The sequence below is a fragment of the Drosophila innubila genome (genome assembly GCF_004354385.1).
Source record: "Drosophila innubila isolate TH190305 chromosome 2L unlocalized genomic scaffold, UK_Dinn_1.0 4_B_2L, whole genome shotgun sequence".
NCBI lineage: Eukaryota > Metazoa > Arthropoda > Insecta > Diptera > Drosophilidae > Drosophila > Drosophila innubila.
In genome coordinates, this window is record NW_022995372.1 from 10,076,603 (window position 1) to 10,090,949 (window position 14,347).

At 38.4% G+C, this 14,347-nt stretch overlaps 1 protein-coding gene across 1 annotated transcript in view; it reads left to right on the top strand.

Annotated features, from left to right (window-relative positions):
* Positions 1–14,347, top strand: part of LOC117782051 (ski oncogene) — a 98,215-nt gene that overhangs the window by 39,058 nt on the left and 44,810 nt on the right. The gene's annotated exons all lie outside the window — the stretch shown is intronic.

The window sequence follows — 14,347 nt, forward strand, 5'->3', positions numbered from 1 at the left end:
TGCAAGGGTTAAATAATTTAAAAGAATTATGATAAGATTATCAGTTCTTAACCGATTGTTCCTATGACAACTATATTTTTTTTTTAACTAAAATATCATTACTTGTCAAATTATTCTTATCTTAAAAAATATATAAGTACTTCATGGGATCTGTTATAATAAATAAATAATAAAACTAGACTATATATAAAGTAATTTTATAGATGTAGTATTGCTATAAAATCTTCCATCTGAAAATAGGTTGTAATTAAATTACAGGGTATGCAGAAAAGCATGAGCTACTTTCGTGTTAGTTAACCACATACAGACACACACACTCCAAATATGACAACAAAATGGAAGAACGAGGGGAGAAAGTCGCAAAGACGCAAGAGCAGGATAAAGCTTTACACACACAAAAACAAAGACTTAACACGCACTACAAGTGAGTGTGTGAGTGAGAGTGTATGCGTGTGTGTGTCTGTGTCTGTGTACAACGCAGAACTTTCAATGATTCTTTCTTTATTTTGTCTGCCCTGGCGTCTGACTGTTGAGTATGCCCAGGGTTGGAGACGGGGATGCAAGGTTGTGGACTGTGGGTTGTGGGTTAGCGGGTTGGGCTGAGAGCTTTGGCTTGCGTTGGTGCAACAGAGACAGTAATAGTTAAAAGCGACACGTCCTCAGACAAATTTTGTTGCTGTAGGTTGTGCGTTGGACTTGAAGTTGTAACAGACAGAAAGAGAAGACGGTGAGGATATGGGTGATGATGAGGCTCAGGGTAAAGGAGATGAGGTGGAATTGTGGGCTGGGTCAACTCATGGCTTACTTAATTGGGTGGCTGGGCAGTGTCTGTCGAGACGACGGCACTGCCAAGGGAAATTGCTTTTTTTTTTGCAGTATTTTATTTTACTACTATTTTTTTTGGAAGCAACGACGAGTCGTAAGCATAGCGTTCGGCTTAGCTTCGTAAGTGTGTCGGTCGGTCGCTTTGCGCTCTCGCGAATGTGTGTGTGTGTGTGTATGTGTTCATTTACGTGTGTGTATGTCTGACGCTGTCTGCCTTTGCCTGCATTACTAGACGCGCCAGGCGCCTCATTCGCTCGCTCTTCCTCTCTCTGTCTCTACCATTCTCCCTGTCACTCTCTGCCACCGCACTATCTCTGTCTTACACGCCTTTTGCCTTTAACACGCTCTGCGACACAGTTTTATGTGTTGGTATATATGTAAATGTGTCTGTGTGTGGGTGTGTGTTGAGTGTGTTTGAGTGTGTTCATCTAAAACTTTGTTGTGTGCTTTTCTGTGCCAAATGTTGGTTGTTTCATGTGCGTGTATGCATTGCATATGTATATGTGTGTATCTGTGTGTGTGTGTGTGCGTGTGTGTGCGTCTGTGTCTGAAACTTTGGCGCGTGTTTGGCATTAGTGACAGTCATGTCAGCAAAAGTTTGAGGCACATTCAACATTCCAAGTTTATGTCGTTTTCGTTGTCGTTGTTGTTGTTGTTGTTGTTAGACCATAGCCAGCGCCTTTGGGCGTTGGCAGACATGCATTTCGTGCCACGTCCTCGTCCTGATTGTCGTCCTTATTTTTCTCTCTTTCTCTCACTCTCTATCTTTTTTGAAACACATTAAAGCTTCGCTGGCAACTTAAAGTCCAGGCAGAGAAATTTCACGACTTTCAATGCATAATTAAGATAAGAGTTTTTGTTACAGGCTACGGATTCTGGTCCTTCTGAATTTTGGGATTCTATCTAAGTGGTTTTGTGGTCGGTTTTGTGCGATGAACTTTAATGCCTTGTGGGCACATTAGTTTTCGGGGTGACTTTTGTCACTTGCTCCAATGCAAAACGTATTTTCCCTCATTTGTAGTCAGCCTAAGTACTAGGCAATCAGATACAAAATTACGTCGTTTAGAGTTGTCGGAAGTACAGTGAAACTTCTTTAAAGACAGCGGGCGTTACATCAAAATTACTAATGTAATTTTATTTGATAAGTGAAATAGTCCTATTTTTTCGTATTTAGTTCCTATTAAGTTCTTTGGTCCTTCAGTTAAGATTAACGACATATCTGTCAATCTATTTCTAAATATAACCAGAGCTTAGGTTCTTTAATCTAGACTCTAGAGTCTAGATTAAAGGAGTGTTCTTTAAAATATCACTTGTGCCATTTCTATTTAGTACTTTGTTCTTTTTCGTATTTGATCTTGCATTTTGTTTTTTGGTTCTTAAGCTAAGATTAAGAATATACTAAGTTGCATTACGCAATTAAATGTCAGTTTATTTCAGATTCTATCAATTATTTGGTCTATCAATTATCTGCTTTAGTTAATTTGACATAAAAATCTTTATTCTAACTTTACAATTAGTTCTTCTTCAACTATTCAAAACTACTTTCTTTATTTCAATGAAGACATTCGACTTTAATTATTATAATAAAATCAACAACAAGAGCTAAACTATTTTTGAAGTAAATGTCACTTCAGTTGGCAACCATAATCATAAATTATAAACCAACTTTTTTGTTTGTTTTTTTTTGTTTTTGGCTTTTGGGTGGTGTTAACTCAATTTGCCAGCAGCGTCTTTGGCTTTGTCCTTGGTCAGGTCACGCACATCGAAAGCGCGCGCGGTTCGCTCGCGTTTTCTGTGCGATTTTTGTGCACGTTTTTAGACGCGCCCAGCAATTACTTAGTGAGGCCAACTATAGTTGGCCAGTTGTCCAGTTGACTGGATGACTGCTTGACCAGTTGGCCAGTTTGGCGATGCCTATCAATTTGTTGAAATCATTTCCGCAATTTTATTGCCTCTTTCTCTCTCTGGGCACAGCTCGTGCCATCAAGGAACGTGGGCGTCAACGGCAGCACACCACGAATAATGAAGAAGGAGAAGAGGTAGTTGAAATTTGTGCTTCAACTTGCAATGGAGGCGTCTACCAGGCCATAACTCTTTTGACCAGGCAGCTGTGATTTTTTATTTCTTTTCTCTTGTTAAACAACAATTTCAAATGCAAGAGCTATGTCTAAATTCCATGGCTAGGTCAAGTTTGGCCTTTTAACTGGGTTGAACACGAGCCTAGTTGTAAGAGACTCCCCCTCCCACTTCACCCACTCCCCCCACTCCTAACCTTATGCTTCCAGCTGTTCGTTTGGTAATAACTTGTTTTGTTGCTGCTGTTTGTGAGCTGCCAAATGGATTTTTGCATTACAATGTCAGATTAATCAAAACGAACCAAGCAAGCAGGCAACAGCAACAACAACAACAAAAATACGTTAGAGAAAACCGACAATTGTTTGGGTGGCAAAGGGGGCAGGAGACTATAACAGGAGGGGGAGGGGTGTGCGCTGCGCTGCACAAGAAATACGAATGCATAAAATTTTATGTTTTTCTGCTACTTGACGGTGGCAACAAGTGGGCCAAGCCAACAGCAACAACAGCAACAAAAAGCAGCCATGGCCACAACCGCAGCAGATGATTATCGGTCGGACCGACAACAACACCAACAACAAGAACAATAAAAGCAACAACAACTGCCACTGCATTAGTTTTTATTGAGGCAGTTGGCTGAGCTGACGGCATGGCAGACAAAGCGGCGTTGCAACAACTGCCACGGCAACATTTTCATTACCATTCATCACCTGGCGACGTCGACGTCGAGACACCCAAAGCAGCAACAGCAACAACAACATTGTAACTGCCACTGCCACTGTGTTGTATGTAAGTTAAGGCAAACCTTGTGCCAAAGATAAAGCCAAGTCAAGACAACAACAACAGCAACGTGAAGACCTCGACTTCCTTTGGGTCGCTGATGACGACGCAGACCTTGTTTCTTCATCAGACTCGACTCTCCACGTTGCAGTTGCAGTTGCAGTTCCAGTTGCATCTATCGCGTTTGTCTGCAGGCGCATCTCACAAGCCTGGCGGCCATGAAAAGCTGATTTCTGTTTAAGTTATGGGCCCTTGTCAGTGCCATATGAGAGTTTTTAAAAAAATAGAAGAAGAAGCAGCAGTAGCAGAACAATTGTTTTTAATAGTTAGCATAGAGATTTATGCTTTGAAACCGCAAATGTTAGAGAAGCAACAGCAGAAAGATTTAGAAAAGATATATAATATTTTATTATTTTATTGGAGTATATAAAAAATGAGAAATTATTATAAAATAAGAATGAAATCTATAAAAATAAAATAACTCTATTAATAATTCATCTTATTTTTTAAATATTATCCATAAACAATATTCCTTTTAATATTAGCTAAATAAAATATTAATTTTCTGTCTCACTTAAATTTATTTAAACGTAAAGTGAATAGAAATAAATGTATTTTGTAGGTCCTGAAACTATTAAAATCAATAAAACCTTTTCAAAATATAAATGTGAAGTTTTATCTTATCAAACTGTTTTATTCTGAAATATTTATATTTAATGTTTAAATCAACTATTGCATTTATTAATTTCCGCTTTTACTATAAAAATAGTTTTTCAATTTTTTTATTATAAATTGAAAATGTTACAAAATTTTAAGCTCTTACAAACTCAGAAACAGATGGAAATTGAGATAGAAGGATAGAGAGAGAGAGGGAGATGGTCACGTGTGCGATGCTTTTTCCTTGCGCCCTCATTAACAACCCAACTCAAATGAGTTTTTATTAGTTAGGAGCCCCCGTCCGTTTAGCACTACCTTTTGTTTTCATGCTGGACCTCAAATTGTAGAATATTAGCAACTTGACGTTAATTTAACACGAAATATTTGTTAGCAAATAATTTGGCACATTTTGTTTTATTTACTTTATGTTTTTTATCGTTTTTTTTTGTTTTTTGGCTTGCTCGCGCAAGAAAATTGTCGTCCAGTTGAGAGAGTTGGTAAGGATTTGGGGCCAAAATGTGATTACGCAATGGTTGGTAATGAGTTTTGACTCCCTCACGAACTAGCGCCTGTTCCTGGCTAGACATTAATTTGGATCTAACAATATACAGCTAGTGCAAAGAACATTCCGGCATAACGAATAGTACTGTGTCCTTATGTCCTCAAATATAACATTGTACATAGCATTTCTATATTCTCTAGGTACTGTCATTTAAACAAGACAAAGGCAAAAAAAAAAAAGAAACAGTCGGCACAGTTAGTATTTGTGGCGTCCAGACAGCGCCGAACTCAATTCCAACTAGACTCTGGACTCGAACTTCCCAAACCTCAGACCCAGTACACAAGCCACTCTCAATTCCAGACCCAGACCATAAAACATTTCCACACGCAACCATTTTCACTTGGTATTATAACAATACAGTGTATTCAGTTTTTGAGAGTATATTAACTTTGAAATAAACTTAAAAATTAAATATATATGCTGCATATTACAGAAATGTATAATTTCTAAATTTAATGTGAATTAAATATATTGAAGTCAAAAATTTAAAATAACTTTTTATACTTTTGTTACAAAGCTTATGATTTATTCCCGACCAGTATTTAATATTTTCTTGAAACATTTATATTTTCTTTGATGGGTTTTTTTTTTTCTTATTTCTTAAGAGAGCATTCAAGCTTCGATATTGTGTTCAACTTTGATTTGTTGTTGCTGCCAACGTTCGGGTTTATGACATGTCGTGAAGGACACCGATCAGCAGCAGCAGAAGCAGCGAAAACAACAACAAGCATTTGCTTTTAATAAAAGGAATCAAACTAACAAACAGACAAACAAAAAAATGATAGAATAAACAAGCGAGTGAAAGGACAAAAGGGATGAGTTCATAACTGTGACTGTGACTTGGGCAGGTCCTCAACAACATCGATAAGGAATGTGAATGTCGGGCACAATAGACAATGGGCTGACCCAGCAACAGCTGAAGGACACACACATACAAACATACACACAAAATACAAACACATACACAGTAAATATATACAATACTTGTACAACTTCGGCGTCGACATCCTTTTTCCTGTCTGTACTGTTGTTGCCTGTCTGTGTGTTGCTCTGTGTGTTAGTGTGTGTGGCCCTTTTTTCCACATCTCCGGGTGTGTATATGTGTTTGTGTGAATTGGTGCGCGTGTCTGCCTCGTCCTGGACGCAACCGTCGCCCGGGAACGTCTGTCGAAAATGTTTTCCATTTCAGTTAGCAAATTATGTCAGCCAAAGCAGAGACGAAAAAGACGGCAAAATAAATGAAAACTCAGACGCGACACAGCAACCAAATTGTGGATGTGACAGCAGCAAGGGAGGGGGGGAGGACTGTGGATGAAGCATGTTTTTATGACATGGCGGGACGAAAGGACAACAACAACAATAATGTCAGAAAATAAAAAATAATGTTTATTTTCGGCACTACGAAAATTTGATACCCTTGTACTTAATTTTCGAGAAATTGTTTCTATGCCATCTGTATGTTATAGTCGTAAGATTTTCAATAAAATTTAACACGAAATATATAAATATTCTGTGAGATTGGTTGAGATATCTTAATAAAACAAAAGAGGTTTGCATACTTAAGGTTGATTTTTGACCAATTGTTGCTTTGCTAACTTTATGATATTGTTATATATATAGAGAATAACACCGTATCCGGTATCGGAACCGTGAACCGAAACGAACCGTTTAACCTTAATCGAAATAAATTCTCTTTCAAGAACTGAAAACCGAAATGTTTGTATCGGTAAAGTTGCTGGGTCAAATTATTCTGTATTCAAATATTGTTAATTTGGAAAATTTTATTATTTTTCGACTATCACAGCCACGGTTCTATGTTGATGCTAAGGGTCCCCCTTTGAAATTTTGAAAATAAAATATTTTAAATGTCAAGTTTTTACTTTTACTTAACTCCTTATATCGTAATTAGTATAAAACAAAACTTTAAATTCGATTCTAAGGCCTTTCATTTTCTTGTAAAAAATCATGTAAAAATTAAGAAATATTTTGACTTGTAAAGTTGCTAGATCAGAGGCTTGAGCAACTTCGAACTGTCATAGCTTTGTCAAAACTTTACCGATTTTTAAGCGGAGTGTCACTTTGATCATGATTCGGTCTCTATATTAATTCGTATTCAAATTTTGTTTTTAAATGTTTTTATTTTTCGTCCATCGAAGCCATGGTTTTATGTTGATGGTAAGGGTCCCCCATTGAAATTTAAAAATTTAAAAATTTTAAATCTCAAGATTTTACTTTTAATCGACTCCTTATAATGTAATTAGTATAAAACGACACTTTAAACGACACAGAAAACTGTAATACCCTCTGCAAGGGTATATTCATAATAATAGACAAAATGTAGAACCGCCATTTTCGCCCTTGTTGTTGTCACTGCTCGGACGCCATTTGAGAGCATTTTTATTTTTCGGTGCTATTATTTTTTTTGCTCTCGTTTTCTCTATTCTTTCTATGGTTTTCTCTATTTTTTCAGTGCTATGCACTTGGCTTTTATGGTAGCTAGCGACGCATTCCGCTTGAATTACGCGGCCAGCGAGCCAAGAACGGTGGGTGGGTCGCAAATAAAGTTGCAAAAAATATTGAAAAAAATTGCTGAAAGCAGCAGAATATCTAAGAGAGCGGTAGGGAAACTGACTACGCCGCCATTTGGAAAAGTGTACGCATAAAAAAAAGTGACTGCTGACAATCATTGTGACATCGATGATAAAGATCAAACAGAACTTGGGGGCAAGGATTGCTGTGGGGATTGACTTGATTTTGATGTGGCAACAAAAGCAACTGCATTTCCATTGTAAATAGTCGAGCACTCGAAAAACACATATGCACACTTATACACATACACACTGTAGTTTTGTTGTATTTGTATTTGTATTCGCATTGCTCTCCATTATGTGATGCTCGTCAAAAATGTGGTGCTTGGGTCTCCATTTAGCCAGCGGCAACAAAGAGCCTCAAACACTCGGATGTATAAGAGTGGTATGTGGTTGTTTGTGGGTGTGTATGCTGTAAGTGTGTGTGTGTGGTTGGGCAAAGTGGTACAAAGTGGGGAGTGGGACTCTCGGGCCAGGCAGTTGGTTTCAGGCAGTTGGTTTCAGGCTGCTGGTTTCTCATTACAAGCAACGACCTTCAACATGGTCTGCCACGCCTCCCTTCTGCCTTTGCCGCCCTCAAACGAAATGCAAAAGAAGTGCTGAATCAGGTCATGCGGGTGGTGCAATGTAGTGCAGGGTGCGGGTTGCGGGGTGCATGCTAAAACCCAAATTGTAACTAACAAACTTGTACGGTCGAGAAAACTGAGTTGTGTCGCTTTTGCATTTAGAGAACCATAGTAAATAAATTGGGCAAAAACACACACTTTCACACACACACACACACACATGGATATGTTTTCACACAGATGTAGACACACATAAACCACATGTGAAAATGGCTGCATAGTCGAACAGCAGCTGGTTGTAGGCGTTGACAGACAAATGACGAAACTCTTGACAACTTTTGTGGTTTTTGAAAGTGTCTGAAGATCAAAGAATAGATTCCTCAAGTCTTAAGATGTGCTACAATTTCACATTCTCATTTTAAGTTGTCATATTTCGTTATATACAACACATTAACACATTCTATCACACTGCGTATACACCACTTTTATACATAAATAATTTCTGAACTGGAATCAATCAGTTGAAAATAGGCAAATATGTATATTATCTAACATTATCTACAAGCACGTCTGGGCAATTAGCAAGAATGTTTCTAATTACGTGTTTAGTTTGGAATTAAAATAGCGAATTCGGGAAGGCCACAAAATGTTAATACAAATCTGAACATTTTATTATAGAATTTTCGAAATTCCTTTGTCTGTTCTGAAGTAAAGTATTATTTCCATCAGAACATTTTTAGCGTTTGATTCTTATACTTTATCTGAATAATTAATAAACACCCATATACTAACGAAAAGTAAAGTAAAGTTCGAGTTTTATTATAATGCACTTACTGAAAATTATTTGCTGTGCATATGTATGAAGCTACTAAGATATAATTACTGACTATTACTCTATCCAAAAATAATTTTTGGTCGAATACATACTAAAATGTTGTCATAAACCATTTAACAATAATTTTGTTAAAAACTTGTTGTTTGCCTTTCTTTTATCAAATTTAAAAGAGCCAAACAAAGCACCCACGACAATTTTCCATGCACCCGGTTGTTGCAGTTGTCGACAACAACAACGAGAATGAGAATGAGAACGACATCGACTCACACTGACCCACTGACACTGCCCCTAACAATCAGGCGCCCAAGTGAACCTACCCCATTTGTCTGTGATGTTGCAACAGCTCATGTTGTTGCTGTTGCAGTTGTTGTTGCCGTCAAATAATATTTCCGTTTTTGTCGCTTACTTGGGGTACGTTGTCATCCATGCCGTTGTCCGGCATCATACTGTAAATGCTGCAACGCAGTTGAAACGTCATCATCATGAATGTTCACCGTCATCTGTCAAAAGCGTTTTGCGGTCGCCAGCAAATTGAATGTAGGTCGCCCCACAGTTGATGTCGCTGTGGTTGCAATTCGCGTGACCAAAACGCCATCGATCAGACGACAGCACAGCAACAATCATCATTATCATCATCATCATCAAGAAGGGGGGAGGGAGGTAGTCTGATTGGCCGCCAGCATGTCTGCCATGTTCATGTGCCCCATGCTGCGGTCACATCCACACCCAATTAACAGGCAAAATGCGTGCTGCATTGTCGTAGGTTGCACCACTCTGCTGTTGCTCCACTTTTAGAGCACAACCACATGCCACTTATATAACCTATATAATGCTGCTCCACATACACATACATACATACATTTACTTTTACATTTTCTTAGAGCACTTTAGCAGTTTCATCTTGCATCTTGTGCGCTCAAAAGTGGGCAATGCTTTTTTTATTGTTGCCAACGAAGTAAAGTAAAGTTTTTTGTTGTTCGCCTTTAAGACGTTGCCTTTAAGTGTCTTATGGCCTTAGAACTGTGCCATGTAATGGATGCTGAGTTCAATTTGTTGTTGTTGCTATTTAACAACTGTCTCTGGTCTGCACAGTGGGTACAATACCCATAAAAAAAAATGTGTGTCTCAGAAATGAAACAAGAATTTTTGTACTCATAATATGAATAGGAAATAGGGCTCTTATAAAAATTTGTATATATTGACCAAATTAATCCAATGCGGATCAACAACTTTTTTAAATAGTTGTCATAGGAACAATAGATCCAAAAGCAAGGTCTTGTTTGAAAAATTTTTTTTACTATCGAAACCAAATATACCAATTATGTGGGTTATTATGATACACATATTTTGGCTACAAGCTAATATGATTATTATATAGCTGCTATAAGAAAAATGGGATGATAAACAATTTCTTATCATCAATATACACCTTTTTTTAATACATTTTGCTTCCAAATATGTTATTAATAAGTTGCACATAAGTTATTTTAACAAATTGAGAACAGCTGATTTTTATTCCAAAAAAATGAGCATTTTATCCATTGTAGACTGTCTGTGGTCTAATGCTTCGTGGCTGAGTCTGTCTGCCGGCCATTAAAAGGCACATAATAGCAGCAGCAGCTACAGCACATGCCAAAAGCACACACACACACACACACATATATATATATATATATACTATATATAGCCATGTTGGATATATATATATATATAGAAATCTATATATGTGCTTTGCCCTAAAATGTATGCTACAGTTTTTGGCGCAGCTGCTACAATTGTTGTTGTTGTTGTCTGGTCTCTAGAGCAGACACTCCTTTTTGCAGCACAGACACTCACACAAATGCATACACTCGCACATACACCCCGACACGACTAACAGATTTTTAGGTCGCTGGCGTAAACGACAGAACGACAAACATTTACTGCTATGGCTGGCTCTCTGGCTGGCTGGGCTCATCGTTAACTCACACAGATACACACAAGCACAGTCAACAAAATGGCAGACAGTGAACAGCAACAACAACAACAACAACAACAACGACAACAGCAGCAACATAGTCGCAACAACAACAGCAAACAGTTGCCGCAGCCACAGCCCAAGCGATAAACCCAAAACCCCACAACAACTAACAATTCTCAACTGTGTGGAACTGACCTCCCTCTCTTCCTCTACCCCTCTCTCCGTTTCTCTCTTTCTATTTCTCTCTTTCACTTCACCCCGCTCTCCTTTTGCACCCGTCGCTGCTCAACAATTTGGTTAGACATGAACCAGTTTTATGCCATTTTTATTATTTTATTTTTATTTTTATAATTTTTGCCAACATTTGCGCGCACTCTCTGTCCCTCACTCTCTCTCTCTCTCTCTCTCTCTCTCTCTCTCTCGATTCCTCACCCACTCAGCTTCACTCACATAGCTGTCTAGTGCTGCTTGCTGCCGCCAGATGGCGCAATTGCTTTTTTTTTTTCTTTTTTCCTTCTGTATAACCCAAAATGTTTTTTTCTTTCTCTTTATATAATCGCTTTATTTGTATATATGCTGTGTATATAGAAGTTTATATAAAAGTATATGTATATGCTGTGTATATGTTAGACTTTTTCCATTCATTTCGATGTATTGTCGAGCGGAGCAAGGCGGCAGGGGTAGCGGGGCGGGGCAGCAGACAGCCGACAGCCGTCTACTTGGCCCGTGTGGATTTTGGTTCGTAAATTGTTTGCTGGGTTTTTCCTACTTTTATTTTTTTATTTTTGTTGTTTTTTGGCGCATAAAGTTGCCAGTCAGGGAAGGAGTTTGTTCGCAAAACGTTGCCCGCATTGTGTCCCTACCTGCCTGCCTCCCTTTCTATCCTCCCTCTCTCTCTTTCACTCTCTCTTGCCCTGTCTCTTTTCCTATTCTTACTCCTACAGCTGCCTGATCGTTTCAGCCGTGTTGGTGTTTGGCTCGTGCGCTCGTTTTTGGCCAGAACTTTGTGTTTCTTTTGTCTGCTATGGGTTTTATTCTTGCCACATGCCACCCTTCTCCCCCTTCCCCACTCTCCTCGCCGTACTGAAATTTTCCTGTGAGCAACGTTTGTGTCGTCTCTGGGAATTTATGTGCCATGTGCGTTTCATATTTTTACGTTGCTATGTGAACTAAGCTCTGCCTCTTGTTCCCTTGGGCAGTGTACACACACACAGCATTCCCACGCACACACACACACACACACACGCACACAAATTTACTTAAATTTTTCCGTGCTGGAATTTAATAAATATTGAAAAATGTGTAAAGTTTCTTGCTATGGTCGCATTCAAGCGTCGTAACGGTAAATTTCGTAAATTTACTACAATTTACAGTTAACTTCTAAATGAAGAGTCAACACAGTTAACTAACTCTCGACATTTGTATGCCCACAAGTTGGTGTTTGGCATAATACTAAGCAAATGTTGTCAAGTGACAGCTAGTGAACTCAGGCCAACAGGTCGAATGAGCAAAAACACCTTACTTAGCTACTTAAAAGGTCGTATGCGTAACATTTATTATAAAATATTTAAGTTATTAAATAGTTAGAATTGAATATTTAATAATAAATGTAATTCAAATTTATATAATTGGTATTTATTTATTAAAATAGTTTGTCAGAATATATCTGACATTCATTTGTAAGTTATTTATCTGTGACAGGTATGAATTAAGTCCATTTATGTAATTACATGACAACTCTCTTGGTTAAAAATTATTTTGATAATATCAAATGTAGATTCGATTACATTACAAATTTAATTGACGTGTCATCGCATTTCCAAACTACTGAATTTTTGCAAATATTTAAATAAGTTGTTTGTCCTCATCGAAACTATTGAACTATTAATAATATCGCATAGTTTACTTCAATTAATGTACAGATAATGGTTAGTAAATGTACAATGTATTTTAAATTTAATGGATACTCTTGTAGCATATCACATATCTTTATCTAACCCGAACTGTAGCCTACTTATGAGCGATTTCTTGCTCCTCATACTTTAAAAAAAGACTTTATTTTGGTGGCCTGTTTAGGCATTTTCTTATAGTGCTTTTCCATAGGGTTAGGATTGGGGTTATGTTCTTTCTGTCACGTCAGCAGCCGGTATGTCCTGCGGGTGCTACGTAAGGAAAATAACCCAAAAATAACGATGTCGACGTGGGCAAGTGTCAAAAGTTTGGCTTAACTTTCGCACGCGTCGAGTGCAGAGAATGCGGGGGTGTGGCACACTCAAATCGTGAACTAACCACAGGCACACACACACATATATACGTATATATATATATATATACATACATACGAGTGCTGTAGGCAATAGTCTTTTTTGATTATGCCTCCAACGATAATGTGTATCCCTTTCGCTTTTTGGGGTCGCAGTGGTCCACCTCACACCAACCCACTTTGGCGGCGCCTTTTTTGGCTTACGTCATTCTGTAGTGTGCGTTGTCTGTCGTCTGTCGTTTGTCTCTGTCTCTGTCTCCGTCTCCATCTCCGGCTTTAGATTTGCCACTGTCTTGTGTTGTTCCTCTTGACTTGACAGCCGTCGCTTCCGCTGTGTTCCGTCCCTTCTTCTCCCCTTTCTACCTTCACATCCTACGACTCTGCAGTCAACAAGCTTCGCCAAAGCACTAATCATCAGCGACGACGTCGCCATTGTTTTGCCTTGACTCTCTGACATTTGTCTGTCTGTCTCTCTCCCCGTTAAGACATTGCACACTGGTTCGCAAGCGATTAACAAGTGAACAATAGTTAGTTTCTGTTTTAAAATACGAATAGGTTAACAGTAACCTATTATTATGTATAGAAATCAATGCCAAGTTTAAAATACTTGTTCGTTCAAAATTAAATTAAGATAGATTATTTTAAATAAAATACAAAATTACCTTAACTATAAGCAAATTAAGTTAATAATCATTATAATTAAATTAAATATTTTCTTGCATTTGGGCTTGTTTGCTTACCACTGTGCGCTGTCTGTGTTCTCGCATACACACGTAGACACCTGTATCTCCTGACCCCTCGAGTTGGGGTCCCTTTGCTCAGTTAAGTTTCGCAAGTGCCGCCCCTAGTGGATTATTTCGGCACAATTTGCATATTCAATGAGCCTTCGACGTTGTTTCCTGCGTCCCCCTTTCCCGTCTCAGTCATCGTCTTCCTCTCGCACGTGTTATGTAAGTTTGAAACGTGTCTGCTGCGTGTTTCTCTTCCTCGCAACCCCCTTTACTCCAACTTCCTCTCTGACTCTTCCTCTACCTCTCTCTCTGTCTGTCTGTCTGTATGTCTGTCTGTCTGTATGTCTGTCTGTCTGTATGTCTGTATGTCTGTCTGTCTGTCTGTCTGTCTGTCTCTCTGTGTTTGCTCTGCGCTTTCCACGTGGCAAAATTATTTCATCGTCGGCAAATGAAATTTGTTCGCCAATTCAAAGTCGCCTCTCTGTGTCCTTCCCGCAGGCTCGGCTA